This window comes from Mixophyes fleayi, chromosome 9 (genome assembly GCF_038048845.1).
Source record: "Mixophyes fleayi isolate aMixFle1 chromosome 9, aMixFle1.hap1, whole genome shotgun sequence".
NCBI lineage: Eukaryota > Metazoa > Chordata > Amphibia > Anura > Limnodynastidae > Mixophyes > Mixophyes fleayi.
Window position 1 is genome coordinate 50,065,378 of NC_134410.1, and position 20,333 is coordinate 50,085,710.

Here is a 20,333-nt window from a genome sequence, read left to right on the forward strand (position 1 = left end):
AAACCGCCATCATTGAGAGGAAACATATGTCCCTTTGCTGCCAGCCGCTCCCGGATCCTCCACTCGCGGCCTCCAGCCAGCTTCCTCGTCATGTGACCTCCTCCGCACACTGCAGGGGGGTCACACAGCACAACCAATCAGAGGAGAAGTTACTGCAGTGCATTCAGGTCTACCTCCTCTCCCTCCTTCCTCTGTGGGCTCCGGCTGTGCAGGTAAGTGTTGTGAGTGGCCATGTTTGGATGTGTGAATGGCATGTGACCAGTGTTCTTCTAAGCTGAGCAATCTGGAAAGGAAAGAGTTAAAAGGTCACTCTAATGAGGGCTCCACCCGAAAGGTTCGCATTCACAATCTGCAGGATGTTTCCTAGTAAGATACAGGTTTAACTCTATCATTTCCAGATTGCTCAGCTTAGAGGGAACACTGCATGTGAAGACCTCTGAGTAGCATGTGGGGAGGTCTGAGGGGGAATGTCTTAGTGGGCATGTGGGGAGGTCCGGGTGTGCATGTGGGGAGGTCTGAGTGGCATGGGAGGAGGTCTGAGGGGACATGGGAGGATGTCTGAGTGGCATATGGAGATGTCTGAGGGAAAATGTCTGAGTGGATATGTGGGGAGGGGACATAGAAGGTGGTCTGAGGGGACATGTCAGGATGTCTGAGTGGCATCTGGGGAGGTTTAAGTGGCATGTGGGGAAATTTAAGTGGCATGTAAGGAGGTCTGAGGGCTAATGTCTGAGTGGACATGTGGGGAGGTCTGAGTGGCAAGTGGGGAGGTCTGAGGGGACATGGGAGGTCTGAGGGTACATGGGAGGAGGTCTGAGTGGCATGTGGGGAAATTTAAGTGGCATGTGAGGAGGTCTGAGGGCGAATGTCTGATTGGACATGTGGGGAGGTCTGAGTGTCATGTGGGCAGGTCTGAGGGGTTATTTCAAGATGTCTGAGTGGCATCCGGGGAGATCTGAATGGCATGTGGGGAGGTTAAAATGCTATGTGGGGCGGTCTGAGGGGGCATGTGGGTTGGTCTGAGCAACATGTGACAGAGGGGCATGTGGAGAGGTCTGAGTGGCATGTGGGAGGCAAAAAGGGAGGTCTGATTGGCTTATGGGGAAGTTTTGGAATACATGTAGACAAATGAGGGCATATGTGGCTGTTTTGGAACAAGTGACAGATCTGAGTGGCATGTGGTAGAATTTTGGAGCAGGTAGGCATGTGGGTGCATTTTGGAATGTGTGACGTGGGGCTGCCAAAATTGTTTTAAAATAGGGGTAATAAGCGGCCCATTTGGAAGTTGTAGGGCTGCATTTACAGTATGTTGGGTTGCCCATCGCTGTAATATATAATTTAATAAGGAAATGTTAATCTATTGTTTCTGCTTCCTGGGTCTTTGTGGTTTGTATCAGAGCCCGGGATGAAAACCGGGACTGTGCAACACTGTGCAGGGAGAGGCTGTGAGGAGAAGACCAATTAGAATCCACAATCAAAACTTAAATGTTCTGCTGGTTAAATGGTAATGCAGCTTGAAATAAATGATGAGTATAGCAGGTGTGCAACTCTAAGAAATCACCTAACTAAATATATTTTCTGATTCACAATATCATCAACAATTGTTATCAACTTGGTTATATTAGCAAGGCAAGATCACTACATAATATAGTGCTTTTCTTATCAACTGTTTCCTGTATAATCAATAGACAACACAGCCTTACGGAGACAGGAAATAATTCAATTTCTAACTCATGCTATTCAGAGGAAATATGTTTAATGATGAATTAAACATATGAATGAATTAAACACCTTTATTGTACTTCGGCATAGTCTGATGATTTTTTACCAGTGGCTCTAGTCTCTCAGACTTCCATTAGATTCAACACTGCAGGAGTCACAGTACATATGTTAAGTGAACGGTACTGTTGCCAGGGGAGAAAGAACGCGGGATGATTGAAATAGCAATTTTCATCATCATCAGTTATTTATATAATAATTCCACATCACTGTACAGAGAACTCACTCGCATAAGTCCCTTCCCTGCCCCATTGGAGCTTACATTCTAATATACACATAGAACTTGTTTAAATGTAGCACATTATAAAGACTTGACGGGAGACTCCCAAATTTTGGGGAGTTCTCCTTGACTCCCGAAAGAGTAAGCCACCCTCCCATATCCCATCCGATCTCCTTGCATAGTGGGCTGGGCCATGGTGGTGCAATTAACTTGAATCACATCATCATGGACTCCCTCATTGCGCAGTGACACAAATTGTGGTACTGCTCGTGGTGTGTGTGGGGGGGGGGGAGGGGGGGTTGTTGTGCACTCGCCTCGTATGACATTATGATGTTTATATGGTGTTTTTAAAAAGTCTTTAAAATATGGACTAGTTAGACATCTGCACAGATAATCCTGCACATGCTGATAGTAAGAGACGTCCTCCCAAACCAAATTCAAGTAATTAATGTTAAACACAACTCCCGGGACAGCAAGCTATTCTCCCGCATCCTGCCCGCTTCCTAGTAAAGGGTCTCTATGACGCAATAAATCCTTTTGACCCCTCCCCCCACGGCATATTGACGCCATTGTGCAACAAAAATTATGTTCGTCACATTGGTTTTATTTGGTTCGCAAATTAACCTTCGCATGTGCATTACCATCAATCAGAGTGAATAGCAAATGCATTGAATGTACTTGAACCCAGGTTTAACATGCTCTTTATTGTTCAAATCCATGGAATGTAGCACAAGAAAATCTAACATTGAAGACACTTGCAAAAATGTGTCAAACATTTTACGCATTGCCAGCACAAGAGTAAGAAAGCAATCCTGAAGGGGTTTCCTAGCTGCAGACAATGTCAATGTATTGGTTTGTACATTGCCCTTCTGCAACATTTCATAATTTGTTTTATCTGCCTGGTTTCTGGACTTTACATGATCTTGGTATAGTTGTTTGCATTGGCCATGGATACAAGAAATTTAGTTCAGCGTCTTGTAAATAATAGAATCCGCAGAGTAGTTTTGTGCTATATCCAAAGATAATGAAAATATAATATATAGCTGGAAAAAATAAAGCCTTGGGTGAAAAATAAACACAGAATTAAGTAACAGAGATAAAGCAAACTGTTTACTAAATGGTGCTCAAATACAAGCCAATAAATGCAAGTCACCACAGTTGAAAACTCCATTTTAATGCACAGATTCAGCAGTAAATGCATTTTGTTAGATGAATGACTTTCTGACATGACAAAACAAGCGGTTGCAGAAGTAGGTCACCAACTTCCATTACCAGCTGAAAGCATACATGTATATCTCCCAAATGTCACGATTTAGGCTGATTTGAAGGGACAGTTCCACTGTTTGACCCTGGAGGTTGGGTGGTATGTACCCGCTCACCAAAGTGTGAAGTGACATCGCAATAGTGATTGGGTGCCACGGGCACCTGCCGGTGGTGCACATGGCTATTCAAGAAGGTTTTGAGGGGGTGGGAGTGGCCTAGCTTCTTACGTGCTAGGCACATCCCCACATGACGGAGTGACTTCTCCACTAATGTGACCCCACTGACTGTCCCTGTTCCTTAGGAGATCGATGTTAGAAGGTCTGTATAGGCAGGGGCATAGGAACTAAAAAAATTTTTTTTGGGGGGGGGGGGGGCGCAAAAGGACTACTATAGGGCTTGGAGCCACTTTTTCTCGTGTTTGGTATCTCATAAACAACAGTTGTAACATTGACTGTAGATATACAAAGACTCCTTATTCTATGTTAATTTTTGTCAGTGTTTCAGGGGTTGGCCAACCCCAGTATTATTGTTTATTTTACTATGAAAATGTATTTACACATTATTAAATAAATATTATTATTAATATTAACTACTAATTAGTACAGTAGCTGTTAGACAGATAGATAACTTCACATTTTCATCTTAGAAATGTACATTTTTCATAGTCCTTAACCTAGTTTTTATTCAGATTTTGTCACAGCATAATCTCATTTGATTGGAAGTATTTTTAAATCTATAGTCACTGCCTCACTGGCTATGGTGGCCCTGATTCATTAAGGAAGGTTATGCAAAAAATTGAGTAAGTTTTACTTACTCAAGTTTTCTAGACCAAACCTTGTTGCATTGCAAGGGGTGCAAATTAGTTTATTATTTTGCACATAAGGAAAATAGTGGCTGTTTTTTCATGTAGCACAAAAATACTTGGTAGCTTTAATTTTATCCTGAAATTTAAAATTGATCTAGAACAGGGGTGTCCAACCTTTTAGCTTCCCTGGGCCACATTTACAGGCGTGCTGGGCCGCATGCGGCCCGCGGGCCGCGGGTTGGACATCCCTGGTCTAGAACATGCCTTACCCCAACTATAAATCTGTCATCACATTTTATCTTTAGCTCCCCCTCCAATGCAACATGGTCTTGCTTTACTTACTTTTGCTTAACTTTTCTTAATGAATCAGGCCCTGTATGTGCTATAAATTTAAATGACTATATCTTGTTTGTTACTGGACGCACCACACGAAATTCAGGGTAAACGAAAAGTGAACAGTTGTTCATCATCGATACAGGTTATTTATTAAATGTTTATGAACTGAACACTTAAAGAGTTTTTTTAAATAAATAAACAAATCAATCGATCAGTATTAAATCTATACTAAGGCTACTAAGGCCATCTATGTTAAAGGACATTTGGTAGTTATACTAAGACAATCTATCATCTAAAAAAAGTTTCACAAGTTTAGAACAGATGCCATGACTTCAGCAAGTAGCATGAAGAATTTTGTGTAGAAGTTCATGTGGGGGCAAAACACAGTGTCTGCCCATCCAATAGAAATCATGGGGGGCAATTGCCCACTGTACGCCTGTTTATAGGTGTTATATAATTCACTGTATGAAAGAGGAGTTAATGGTAGTGGAAGTTATCACACATCTAGGACCACTATATATTCTTATACAATAACATATGTATAAGGTCTATGACATTCTACATTAGTATATGGTCCAGGGGACCATAAAGCCATTATACATATGTATGGATCTACCAGCTGAGCTATGGCTACAGAACCACCTTTTCAGTACATGGATGAATGTGAGTCCACTGACCACCTATGTAGGGGACAAACATAAAACTGAAATACAAATTGTACAAGTATGGGTGTCTGCAGTTTGCCCTGTCACAAGGGACTAGATAGGATTCTTTGATGGTTTTGTGAGAGTCTTCCTGGTCTTTTATACCAATACAAATTGTCTTATGACTTGGCAAGTGATAATAAAATAAATTGTAATATACAAATGTGCAGCCGTTCCCTTTTCTTGTAGCAAAAAAAATTTCCATGCTCCATATTTAAGATTTATTTTTCAAAGCATATTAGCAAAATTACTCTCAGGAAATTCTTAACCCGTGACAAGTCCTACAACCAGCAATGCTGAAATGTGAGAAATAGGATGTGACACAGCCGAGAGCGTGAACATTCTGAACAAAAACACACCTATAACGTAGCACAGCAAAATTCCCCTTTTCTTGGAAATAGCATATTTGCTGTGCGCCCATATAACTACTGTAAGGCAATACAAATGTGCTGTTTTGAGTGTTTTCAGCAAAATAAGTGAAAGGACAAGGCTATATTGATAGCTAAATTACAGCAAAAAATCTTGTCACATGGTGACAAACGGCATATATAATAAAAATCTGAATGTTATGGATGTTTGGCACAAGCCATCGCTTGCAGCCCTTCACACTAAAGAGCTCGCCCAACAAAAAGCACAAATATCAAAGAGAAATTAACAATAGAGTGAAAAATGCCGCCAGTAAGTGCCAGGCTAAATACATATACTATCTAATAAAAAAACAAAATATAACAAACACAATATATGTAATATCTTTTGTGAATAGAATATGAAACATTATGAAGAACAAAGTCAAATCTCTCAGTTCAGTTGTGAAAGAATAATTCAAACGTGGCTGTACAAAAATAATTTTTCTTGTCCAGGTGTGATCTTCCATATTAAATCCCATGTACCATGTAGAAATACAAAAATCAGAAACACATCATAGTGTAACTTATCACATCATAATAGAATATATAATAATGCAAAAATATTGGAATGTTTGATAAAGAACACTGAAGTATTAATATTTAGATGTGGACATCAACTTCACATTTTCTCATGTACATTTGATAAAATAAATTGAGGCTACAATAATTTGTATCGGTTTTATCAGAACAGTACTTTGGCCAATTTTTTTTTATCTTTTTCCTTCTTAATTCTAGCTGTACTTCAATGCCACAAATGAATCAGGATGAGGAGAGAAAATTGCAAAGATTTATTACCCGATAAAACAAATGGTTGAAAGAAACATAAAAAGCAAAAAATATTTCTGACACAGATACAGGTGGACTCTTGCCACAGGTAAATTGGGAAATTAGCACTGGGAAAGTAGTACATGTCAGGTATAGAAGTCCTGAATTTCTGACATGTTTATTTAAAAATCCCAGGGAGATTGTTTGTGTTTGGGGAAAAAGCTTTCCAAAGAGTATATTCGGCTGTAGCATGAGTCAGTATAAAGGTCCCTGGGGTATGAATGGAGAGAGAAGGGCAGGCACCATACATAAGGCCCTTTTCCAACTAGCTAGCAAGTTGCTGGCAATCAGGAGTTGCACCTAATGAGGTCCTGTTAAACGGCTGCAAGGCAGTTCATTCAGTCTCTCATTACCTGGAGAGGAGGTCAGATGCTTCATGAGAGGCACAGCAAAGTATGACCAGTAAGTTCTGTTATTTTGAATGTGTGTGGGACACTAGGTCATTCACTTCAGGGAGAGTGTGTCTGTGTATTAGAAGCCGGACAGGCTAGGATTATGGTTATGCTTTGTTTTGATCAGGGGCGGATCTAGACTTTATGTTTAGGGGGGAACGATTTTGCATAATCACGCCCCTCCTTTGCTCTGATTGGCTGCCCCGCGTTGAACCCCGCCTTCCGCCCGTGATTGGCCCCGCCCCCTCTCGTTGTGATCGCCGGCTGGGACCACTCTGATTGGCTGGCCCACATTTAGCCCCCCCCCCCCGCTCGCGCTTAGCCCCGCCCCTCCCGTTTTGATCGGCGGTTGGGACCTAGCTTTTTGCTGCTAGGGGGGGCGAATGCCCCGATCGCCCCCCCCCCCCCCCCCCCCCCCTGGATCTGCCACTGGTGTTGATGCTGGTGAATATAACTAGCTGAGGCTATTTAAACTAAGGCATTGGACTGGTGTGATGTCTTTGACTGATGCATGGAAGTGCAACCATTTACCTCAGGAAGCGGCACCCCTAACCTGCTGACTATGTATATATATATATATATATATATATATATAAAACATCATTTGACTTGTTACAAAATCACTGCTGTAATGTAGCTACACATGGTGATGGACAAGATTTGCATATAAAATTTCAAAAGTCTATTTAACTCCAAAGACACAATAGTTTTTCCGTTTTTATAACCAACTTTTGGCTTTATATAATATCAAATAAAATTTTAAATGTGGCACATATTGCAATCACATTTTTGAATAAAAATAAACGATCCATCAGCACACATAGCATCATGATTTGGGGTGGATTGTTGGAATACACACATTTCACAAAATTTCAATATGACCACTCTCCCATTCCCAATTGTATTATCAAGCAAATTTAGACATCTACAACTAATTGTATTGTACTGTAATCTAATTATACTGTACATTTATTGTCACCCATACAACTTTTTCATTTCTTACAATCCAATTAAAACAGATGCACTTTAAGACTGGATTGGTCAGCTTAAGAAGACACCTGTGTTCTGTATGTGGCTCCATGATGAATCCAAACTTGTTTGTGTGTATACATAAACTTAAACTAGAAACAATTTTTTTTATTGAAAAGAGTGACAACTATAACATAAAGAACGGTTCTCTCCCTATGTGTATTGTACAAATGTGTGCTTTATTTATATTGTATGCCTGCATGTATGCATACAGGCATACCATATAAATATCTGTATCTGAATGTAAGTCCAGTATGTGTGTGTATGTGTGCCTGGTTTGTCTCCTGTCTGCACAGTGTATATACAAATGTGTATGTATGCAGGTGTGTTTATCTTTGTATGTTGAGATGAGCTGTAAACAATGAAAACTGCAAGATAAAAGATATATATATTTCTTAGTTTATATGTTTTATGCTTTGTTATCCCTCAGCAGGCATGTGACACTATGTTATGTGTATGCCCCTGTGTGTTAGTTTTACCATCATTGTGTATACATCGACATCTCTCCTTCTGCATGTATGGCTTGTGTGTGCCACTGTGTAAGTTCCGCGGTGGACATGCAGACAGGAGGCCTTCTGAGCATGCGCTTCGCTGCACATCCGCTGGCCCTGCGAGTGAATAGAAGAGAAGATCCTCCAAATTTCGTTATGGTCGCCAGTAATGCTATGTTCCTCCTCTGGCTACATGTGTGCCCCTTAAATCTATGGATGTATGTGTGCCACACCTGCTTGTTCTTCTGTGCTCCTTATATACCTTCAGTAACTTAATTTAGGCAAGGGGTGGAAGAGGACTTGTCTAATTGAAAGGTCAGAAGGTGTGAAGATGAATCAGGCCCAGTATGTTAACCTTTTCCCTGGCACAACTGCTGTTGGTGAACCCAATACAGCTGATTATCGCAGGGAGCAGAAACAGGCAGTGGGAAGTTCAATGCAGGGAGCGGAAAGAGGCAGAGGGAATATCATTGTAGGGAGCAGAGAGAGGCAGGAGCAAGCTTGTTGCAGGGAATGGAGTGGAGCAGTGGGAAGATCCTTGCAAGTAGAAAGATTCAGTAGGAAGACTGTTATAGGGTGTGGAGACAGGCAGGGGGAAGATCACTGCAGGGAGTGGAGAGAGGCAGGAGGAAGACTGTTATAGGGTGTGGAGAGAGGCAGAAGGAAGACTGTTATAGGGAGTGGAGACAGGCTGGGGGAAGATCACTGTAGGCAGTGGAGAGAGGCAGGAGGAAGACTGTTATAGGGTGTGGAGACAGGCAGGGGGAAGATCACTGCAGGCAGTGGAGAGAGGCAGGAGGAAGACTGTTATAGGGAGTGGAGACAGGCTGGGGGAAGATCATTATAGGGGACGGAGAGAGGCAAGAGAAAGATCATTACATGGAGTGGAGAGAGGTGGGAGAAAGATCATTATTGGGAGTAGAGAGAAGAGAAAGATAGTTGCAGGAAGTCCAAAGAGGGATGGGGGAATTTGCAACAGGGAGCAGAAAGAGGCAGAGGGAAGGTCACTGCGGAGGAAAGAGCATTGCAAGCAGTCTCTGCCACAGAATCTGTGACAGAGACTGCAAAACAGTTCAAAAGGCGTATTTGTAAGTTGAAACTGTGTACGTGACCTGTTTCCATGCATGACAATGTAGTGAATCTGGAATGCAGGCTTGCTTCAGAATTACAATATAGATCTTTACTGCAACAAGGCTTCCTGTGTCGGACTGGAAAACATGGTAAAGCTCAGCATAAGATCCTGTGGGAGTGGTGTAGCTCTCCATATCTTACCACAGTGGCTGTTTCCATCTCTTCATTTCACAAATTCTTTTAGTTTTGTTAGGAAGTTTGAGTCTGTTACCATGTTTGACTCGCTACTAATTACTTTTATTTTCTTTACAGAACAGGCACAGTTAGGCGGGAAAGCTTTTGCGGTAAGCAACTAATACATACGGTGTTATCACTGATTGGCCGCAGGTCACTACCCCTTTCGAAGCATCCCGGCTCTTTGTGTGGGGGATCCCTTGACATGTTTTGTGTGGGCAGGTCATCATGAGTCTAGAAGGGGTGCAGTCACTCTGACGCCAGATTTAGCATGGGCCAAATTGTAAGGGAGGAGCCCTGATTACAGTTTCGTGACAGACAGCCATACACTGATTTTGATTTGGGTATTAGTTGGTAGCTGATCTGCAAAGGCTTTCACAGCCACCATAAGATTATTATGTCTGTGTGTTTATTTTATTGATATTGTGTGTAGAATACTTTGTGTCATGATGAGAGGCATCAACAGTATGCAATTTATTCAGCGGTTGTGCTAAAGGGCTGGCATGCAATGCCAGCACAGGCGCCAGGATTTAGCATGATACAATGATCCCAAACCTACATTAATGTGGGTCATAGTTAGTCTTTGCTTTCTGCCATACCTGGCCAAGACTGATCCAATTGGACTGTATCATATAGGGTAATTGTTAAGTTTCGACAAATGTAGCATATCTGACTCTTAGGGGCATATTCAATTGGCCGTGTTACTGCCAAAAGTAACGAGGTTTGCGGGTAATTACCGTTATTACGGTACATTTAACGCCGGCTTTGAAAAAACGGGTTAGAATTATCGTAATAACGGTAATACTTTTAACGCCATGTTACTTTTGCAAGTAACGTGGCTAATTGAATATGCCCCTTAGGGTAAGACATTATTCACAAAGATCATATTGACCATAGCACATAGCCTTAGATTACACAACCATTCATTCAAATTGCAAGACAAAACAGACATACCTGCAGTATATCATCAACCCATGTTTCATCAAAAATAGTATACAACTGGGCCAAATCTGATTGGAAAACCTTATTTTGACTATGTTTCATCTATTCAAGTGTTTCTGTGTTTCTAGCTACCATCTCTACCATTAGATTTATTGATTTAAGATGAGTACATGTCAATGAATAAATATTTTAGCAATCTGAGCCCATGGTTTTTTGCCATGACAGCAATAAAATCAGCTATGACATTGACTTGCTAAAAAAATAAATATTCAGCTTGAGTACAGGGAGGACGCTTTAATTGTCTGTTTAAGCCAATTTGTCAAACAATTTTGATCAAATTGAATCTTATCTCCAAGCAATCCCCATGGAAGAAAATGAATAGCTATGAGCAAGTCACGGGCAAAGCCGCATAAAAAGACTACAGGACACAAAGTGACGATTATCATCATGAGATGTATAAACCCTTCAGCGTCTGGACGTCATCAGCAGCACAGCGTGACAAATAGGGGGACATTTGCCTCAAAACAGAATGATAATTCTCGACGCCTACTAGCCACCAATTATAAATAGACCCCATAGTCTTGAAATGAGTTAACCACTTTGCACTTGCAGACAAGCAAAAGTACTAATCGGTACATTGCTTTGCAGTTTGCATGGTGGTAAGTTTAAGAATATAATTAAATGATTTCAAGATCGGGGCAGGGAAAGCAGAACCCCCATTGCATCAAAGGGCCCACACAAATCGTTGCATGCAATGTATGAAGAGAGCCGTGACAGTACTGTTCTCACTCTGGTTCTACAGCATTGCCATCAATCCCTGTTAAAGGAATGCAAACGTACACTGTTTCTGTGTGGAGAGCAGAGTGGGTGGATGACTGAGGCCTCCAGTGCTGCTGCAGTTCATCAGTCACCCTCCGGCAGACACACTGTGCCCTGGGTGTCTGTGACATGACTCAATCTGACTGCAAGAAATTTTATTGGCACCACAAGTTGGTTGTCCTGTGGCTCCCAAAAACCTTAATCCGGCCCTAGTTAGAATTAATGAGAAAAGTTTAAAATCTGATAAAATATGCAATCCCCTGTAAAAATGTGTCTTTTTTTACTATAAATAACCCTGGTTACCTGTACAAAGAGAGACCATTTTGCAAACATTTCAATACAGTTGTGATTAATTGCAGTGGCGCACGCAGGGGGGTTTTCTGAGTCTCCAGAAACCCCCCCCCTGCGCTAACTCAGTGCCCACCATATCGGCACTGTCCTATAAAGCAGCCGCGGCGCTGTCAAAGCATCCGTGGCGGTGCTGTATTGTATACAGCATCGCCGCGGATGCTTCTTTGGCAGCGCCGCGGCTGCTGTATAGGACAGCGCTGCCGAAACGGAGCGCGGGCGCATGCGCAGCAGCTCTCTCTCGTGGTTTGTTTGTTTTTTGGTTAAGGGTGGGGGAAATGACAATCCTGCGTGTGCCCCTGAATGGCTCTATTTATTACAGAGCAAAAAGTCCCATACATCAAGCAGTCACTGCTGGCGATAGTAGTGCTATCGCCTGCGGTAAGTTTCGGACAGCTTCCACATGCAAAAAAACGCATATCCCCTGAGACTAACCCGGCGAAGCAATAAATTAATCTTCACCGCTCAAGGTCAGCGGAATATCCGCAGTATATCTTCAAACATTTAGAATTCCCGAAAGCAGGACAAAATAGGCCCCACCCTCTTTCCAACAAAACTCCGCCCACAAACTGAAATATTGGGGGAAAACTCCACCACTTTTCTGTTAACCCCCTGTCCCTACTGCGGTCCACAAATCGAGATGTCCCTCAAAAATCAGGACCATTGGAAGGTATGTCGCCACGATATGAGGCAACAGAAAAGCAGCTCTATCACTATAGAGTAATAAATAGACCCCTCAAGCTGGTATTAGCAGTTTACAGTCTGCTCATTGTCATACGACTACCATGGCCAACATTAACAGTTATTTATATAGCGCCTACATATTATACAGAGCATTACAGAGAATATTTAATCATTCATATCAGTCCCTGTCTCTGTAGAGCTTACAATACATATTCCCACACAGACAGATACAAAAAAAACCCCACAAACTAAGGTTAATTTTGTTAGAAGCCAATTGTCTTTGAAGTTGAAGTCTCTTTAGCATGCCTGTTCACTGCACAATCCCCCTGTCCCCCTCTATGCCTGCTGACCACTGAGGAGATTTGAAAACAGTTCACAACATTGTGAAGTGTGGGAGTACTCGGACTGGAGGCTATGAAAATCAATTCAAGTAGGAAATTAATTTTACAAAAGACTATTCAATCATGGGTAAAAAAAAGATCAAGATTAAATTAAGAAAATAAAAATGAGTGCAACTTGAGTGTTTGCAAACACCAGTTAAAGGATTGAAGAAACACCTACAATGATGCACAACGCTCAATTGAAAAACAAATGACTTCACTTTACTGGGTATATGTTTCAAAAAATGGTGCAGATTAAAACTGGTGGCTCCCTGTTTTTTACACAAGGTCTTGGTGGACCTTGGAGCACTACTGTAGCCATCATGTCATGTCTACTGAACTTGTTAATAATGTACGTTTTTTCATGTTAAATATTTTTATCCGTCTGGAAATTAAGGACAATTGGTAATTATGCCCAGGGGAGCATGTTTGTAGGGGTGGCTGACTGCCAGGTGTTTCATCATTTTTCTATTTTCATTTATTAGTGGACCATTGCTCTCTTTGGTAATAGGGATCAGCAAAAAAATTATCTGGACTCCTCCTTATTTTCTCTTTTTGGTTTATGTTGATTATCATTACTTTGTTTCATTGACTGCACATAAATATTAGATCCAGATTACTAACCTTTAAAAATCCAATTGTAGTAAACTTTAATGTAAATCTCTGTATAAGTCCATGACTACTTTCGCTTGTTCATTGATTTCAACATTCACTCTCTCATAGCTGGTGGAAATTAAAAGCATGATTTCGCAAACCACATCTCTAGAATCAGTAATACCACAAAGCTCCAGATCTATCAGGGGAAGCCATCTGGTTCATGGTTCACTCAAGTATCCATTCAGTAAACTCCCACTTTTTGGCAAAACATCTTAATCTTGCTCTCAGATGAATGAGTGGCTGAATCTTTCCCAGTGAGGAGGATAAAGAACCAGGTTGTTCTAGTCCCATTGTCAGGCATTGAGAGTAGAAATAAGGAGGAAACGAGAGATAAAGGCTTTATAATGGGGCACAGTTGTGGCAGGTCACTGATCAATATGGCAGATGTTGCAGGTTTATAGTCAATTAAAACAAGCTTGTCCAGAGTCTTTGTCTTCTTCTGCTTGGGCTGCATTTTGGGACTGGCTGAATACACACAGACTTTAACAGAGAGGGTTATCTGATTCTGTTAATAGACCAAGGGAAGATGTATGGTATCTAATGACTAAATTATTAATAGAATCTCTAGGGAGCATTGGTAGTGTCCAAATAAAATCGAACAGTGAGAGTTTATGGCTGCCTTCTTTTGTTTCTAAGTATGAAACGTAGCCTACCAAGTATCAAGCGTTCTTTAGCAGCTATCCAGCCATACAATGAACATTGGTACAGACAGACTGAGCATCATTCAAATCATGTGAGACGTCTGCACTACCTACAAGTGTACCTAGATATGTGGAGAGGTGGAAACATCTCAAGGAATTGCACACTACAAACTGTAGATTTCACATCAAAACAACCTCCTATCACTTTAGTACCTCCCTTGTTAAACTAAATGTTCCTGCTTCTGTTCCAAAATAATGATTGGTTTAGCCTCATTTATGGCTTATTCTCCACAGAAGTGCAATATGGAGACACACAGAAAGTCCCGTGAAAAGTGTAGGACTAGACCTGTAGACCACGAGCTTTTAAGGATTGGGAATGGGCAGAGCCCTCTCCACTCCATTACATAACTTAAATAATCTAAAGTCTACAAAATGAAATCTCAGCTCTGCAAAATGAGGAGCATAAGTGGAACCCCTCAATACTTTGATAGGAATGCCTTAACTCCATCTAACGCCTCCTTTATCCCAATGTAAACTTCTCCTCTGGAAATGCTGCCACTGTTCTGTAAACCAATGCATCCTGAATGAAATGTGTGCATAGTTGAGCAAATTAAGGCACCTGTCGGCTTCAGAGCTGCTTTTGCACTGCGCTGTGGATGATTAGCGCTTCATCAATTATCTCCGCAGGGTTTATGGAGTATCTCCTCCATAAGAGAGTTGATGGCTCAGTGAACAAGGGGCAGGATGTATTAGGCACAAACTTTACAGCAGATGCACTTTCCTTGTTGTACCTGACCAAAGAACTGACCTAGAGTATTATTAGACTACACCCATGTTAGTCCAAACAGCTTCCAAAGAGTGTGGACAGTGACGAATGGGCAAGTGGTGTGCTCCAGATAGATGGGGCCACAGAAAGTTAGTGAGTTAGCATGATAGAGCCTACCACAGACCAGCTGAAAGGTCGATGTAGTAAGGTAAATATGGAGGTAAAAGCAGTGTATTTTGACTCTTTTCTCCATATTTACCTCCTCTAGGTAGCTTCCCATAGCTATCTGCTTTCGGGAGTGCCCGGAGGAGGAGCTGGGAGTAGCTAGGGCATGCCCACATGGTAATAAGGTTAGCCATAACCATGCAGTGTGTAAGCTTATCCTGTCCCTACTCTGAACAACAAAATTATTTTCCACTACAGAGTTGCATTATATGTAATAACCAAATATTACATGGCTCTGCTCCAAAACAAACAGAACACTTCTGTTGTACGTACATTAGTACATAGCGCGCTATGTCTCTGATCTGAGACCGAAGCTCAAACTGCAATCCCAGCTTTAAGATCAGGGACACATACAAACAGTGCAATGTTTCAAGGAGTGGTTTGCAAAAATGCAAGGCAAACAACCCGAAAAAAGGAATATTTTAGACAAGACAATCTGTCTCGTGCTGATAAATAAACAATAATAAAACATCCTGGTGTATAGAAATGAAGAGATAGCAGCCGCAATAAAGGGTTCTATTCAAATACCTTCAAAATGTTAGAGTAGTACAAGATTCCAAATAGCAGCACCCATCAACTAAATATATCAGAACCTGACAATACATTGATTTGTGGCTAACTGACTCTCAGTAGAGGGACAATAGAAAAAGTATTAAAAAAAGTAAAAAGTATAGTAGAGTATTGTAGAAATCGTAAAAGCGGTTTGCAAACCATCAGAAATAAAGCATATATTTTAGACGTGGTTTTGATTGGTGTGATTGCTCAAATCACATGTGGTTTCAGAATGATGCCTGTAAAAAGGGACAGAACATAGCTTTACCATACATTTGATCGGTCAACTTGGCTATGACTGGTGAAATTGTTGGAGTTCTCTACTTTTGTAAAGCAAACAAACCAAACAGGACTGGTTTAGGAGAAGGAGGAAGGAACCGCTGCGTGTGTTGCCGACGTTACGCAAAGTTACCATTTTTAGAGAGAGGTTATCTATGGATTCTTCACTGATCGGGATGTGATTCAGAGGTTCATGATGTGGCAAGATACTTAGTTATGGCCTAAAGTCTTGAGATCACAATCTTGCGTCTTATACGAGCCAATTGAAAACCACACAGTAAAAACAGATGTTTGCTTCACACACAGTTATACCATGCAGTCTGGATTAAAATCCAAAGTATTGCATAAAACATAACAGGACAACAATTTAATAATTTCTCTAAATGGATATCAAAGAGACACTTCTTATGCTTACAATGTATAACAGTACAAATTAGAAGACATGAAAATGACCTTTGGGTTTTATTGTAGAATTTTTGTTATTAATAATTTCTAAATATATTTCACCAAAAAATTCCATATACAATGACTGGCAGTTGTGTTGTTCTAAACCTTGCCCATGTTATTATTTTGCTTAGATAAAGCATCAGCCTAGGGATAGCTATCTAACAAAATAACACTTCAATATTAATGTGTCATGTGTGTCAACTGCAACTGATTGGGTGTCTGTGACAACTGTCCAATCAAAAGACACAATGGTGTTAGCAGTAGTAGGATAAACATTATATTCTGTCTGCTGCAGCAGTTGAACAAATTGTTGATGGGTTGCAGCAAATATCTAGAGAGAATAATGGTGGAATCCTGGATATGGAATTGCCAGGATTCTGTTAGTTGCAAGTAATGAGTGGAGGATTACAGTAAAAATGAAGCCCGGGTGGCCATCAACTTTGATTTCCATACTGACATACTCCTACAAAGCTCTCTTCACCAAACAAAGCAAGGACAGACACTTAACAGATAAAACACAAACATAGAGACCGTGACCCTAAGAGCTTACACATTATGCACGAGGCTACAAATATTCTAGCTCTGATTTTAAATAGAAATCTGACGTAAACCAGATCCTCATTATATCTCTCTGCAGACACTTCTAAAACACTGTTCAAACTCTTGTCAATTAATCAAACACTCTTCCTGAAATTACAGTCTCCTTTAGTTTAGATTTGTTTTTTAATCAAGACAGGAACTATACTGGTTCTGAGCTATTTCAGCCCCGGCACTAATACAGGCTTGTATTGCCAGTCGATGGATTAACTGGACTCTGAGAAGCCAATAGCAGACACGCAGTCATTATCTGTTTTGCCTTGTTTAATAACAAGACCTCTGCATGGATGCAGGCTGATAATGCCAGTCAGGGAATTGTCACTGGAAACAAAGCACGCACCCCTCTGCACTGTGATAGACATGGAAGCAGCAGCATTAAGCGGACACCATGGCTGACTGTCTCCGGTAAATACAGTTTGGCGTCTAGACATTGCAGCTCCAAGCAAGTGTAGCTGCAGCAGTTATATTTCAGGTCAGAAAAATCACTTACACTATCAGAAAACATTTTTATATTCCCTGCCCACATTGAAACAAAATGTTTTAATTTTATTCTGAAATGACCCTATAATGTTTTCTTTACACTGTAGTTCTTTCATTTGAATGGTTCATTTGAATGGTTAATTGCATTCACTTAGCAGATGTACACAGGATTCCTATTAGTAACATTATATTAAAAGACAGGTGTTACTTAAATCTAATTTACAAATCACCAGCTCATATACTTTACTATTGAAAACGTCAGTTCCAGTATTGTTGTATCAGAATGCTCTGAAAATTCCCAAACCTGCTAAATAATAACCCTCATAGGAAAATTCTGCAATTCTGAGCTTACATCACAGCAGGGACCCCAGGTTGTCTTTTTAAGGTCCAGATGTCTGCATTAAAGAGCTTACACACAATAGGGGCAATTATAGTGTGGGCTGAAGGAATATTCATGATAATGCAGCCTATCAATTGACAAGGAACCAGTGATGTACCAAAGTGCCTTATGACTAGTATAATCTAATATTCAATAGATCTTGGTTCCTAGTGAATCATCAGGTATAATGGTTCAGCCCACAAAATGTCTGCCTCCACTCTGCATACGCTATAAGCGATCCTTCCGTATCATCAACTATTTTTTCCCCTGAGTATAGTGCTAGTTGTGCTTTTATTTAACACCTGGGGGTAAATGTATCAAGCTGAGAGTTTTCTGGCGGGTTTGAAAAACCAATCAGATTCTAGCTATCATTTATTTAGTACATTCTACAAAATGATAGCTAGGATCTGATTGGTTGCTATAGGCAACATCTCCACTTTTTCAAACCTGCAGGAAAACTCTCAGCTTGATACATTTACCCCCTGATGTAGATACATATACTCCAAAACATATCCAAAAATACTCGTTTGTGTTGTCTTTATTAAGTGCAATTTAATAGTAAAATACATTCTAATCTAAATTCAGCTTATTTGGGCTTTACAGGCTACTTATTTAATACGAACAATTTAAAATACGGCAAGCGCATAATGAAATATCAATATGGGCTCTATCTCATATTTTCCTGCCTTTGATCTCATATTTGTTTATCATCTATATCATATCTTTCTATCCATTTGTATAAATCTACAAATCTCAAATCTTTGTCATATCTAGCTATGTCACATCTATCATCTATCAAATATTTATTGTCTATCTCTCTCTCATATCACTCCCATATCTTATATGTATCAATCACATATACTATATGTATATCACTCCAATATCTAATATGTATCAGTCTCATGTTTTATGTGTATTAATCCTATAACTTACTTGTCAGTTCCATATATATATAAATCTATACCATATCAATATATCTCCTATTCATCCATTTATCTCTCTCATATCTATCTTGTATACCACAATCTATCTATCCATCTATAGACATGTGTGTGCATGCAGTCGGTGTACACATATTAATAGATGTATAGACCATGTTATCTTTGTCATATCTATCGTCCTATCTATTCTTCTACAGACATGTGTGTGTGTATGTGTGCTGGTCATGCAGGTATAATATAGAGTACCTATGTATACCACATACTTATGGGCTATTTATTAAGCTTTTTTCTGCTTGGTTTAGTCATTTGTAAGTTACATAGTTATGTAACAAAAGCCTAATGCAGGAGATATCATAGATATTTCCTGCATTTGCCAAGTTTTGCATTAAACTGCAGTCCCCATAACTTACAAATGGGACTGCGGTCTGGGGATATTTAACAAGCACCAAAATGCGTAGCTTATTGGAGCTCGAGCCTGTTCTCTAATGGCGTTAGCCACTCTGCCCTATGGAGAGAGTATTCCTATAGCCTTCCTGCTTTCACCTCCGGTTAATATTGCAAAGTGGTTTTGTAAGTAAAGTCAACACAAGGGCAGAATCCTATTGGACAAACTGTCCCAAGATGATTTTTTTTTTTTTTTTTTCGTTGCAATGACATATGATAATTAACGGGGCAAAACCCCCATTAATTAATAAATATGTCCCATTGTGACTTTTATTTTTTTTCTTTTCCTATAATGATGAATGTACTCTGGAAGTATACGTAAGAAGAAGGCAAATGTATAGTTTGCAGGTAGAAGCCATGTTGGATCCAAGATTATTAGTATTATTATTATTTTTCCTCTGTGTAATATGACTGGCGCTGTGTAATATGAATGGCGCTATGTAAATAAAAAATAATAATAAGATGCCAAGAGAACGAATTTACTTGTAACACAATGCAGACATCTGTTTCTGTTGTAACTAGAGGAAAAGTCAAAAAGCTGAAGGCACAGTCTTGGCTAAAGCAGGTGGGAGGAGGGAGGTAACAGCAAGGATCAATAGGAAGCTTTTTTAGTCATCTGTCCCTGTTTTCCATCCAATTTATAATCCAGCTGGCATGGGGCTGTGGATTGGCCGATGGGCCCTCCTCGGGGGAGGGGATTGAGGAATTCCCCCATCTTCCCCCATTATATTCTAGTAGTGCCCTTTCCCCAAGGCAGTCTCCGCCACTCCCTTCTTGGCACTCCTGATTGTAACTGCTTAGTTTTTGTAATTCTGTATAATGCACATTGTAATGTCACAAATTAAGATATTTCAATAATATACAGTTCTATATACTATTCAAATAATATTAACTTGCTTTATTTTATATTTTTATCCCAATACCATCACTAATACCTCACACCAGAAAGTGCATGTGTACAAATGCAATTAGTGATCACTAGTATAACAGGGTTACCAAAAAACTAAGGCCACATAAAACAGCAGATCTATTCTTACTGCACTAGTATTTCATGTTAATAGAAATATCTACTTGAAATGGTCATCTGCACACAACAGGTGCAGACACTTTGTGGGATGATCCAATATTCATGTCACATCACTGAGGTCCTTCAGGAGCAGATATTTATGAGGTGAGCTGACGTTACATTCTCAGTC

At 40.3% G+C, this 20,333-nt stretch overlaps 2 protein-coding genes across 9 annotated transcripts in view; one reads left to right on the top strand and one right to left on the bottom strand.

Moving 5' to 3' along the window:
- Positions 1–20,333, top strand: part of CAPN6 (calpain 6) — a 249,077-nt gene that overhangs the window by 124,098 nt on the left and 104,646 nt on the right. The window lies entirely within an intron of this gene.
- Positions 1–20,333, bottom strand: part of PAK3 (p21 (RAC1) activated kinase 3) — a 163,771-nt gene that overhangs the window by 63,289 nt on the left and 80,149 nt on the right. The gene's annotated exons all lie outside the window — the stretch shown is intronic.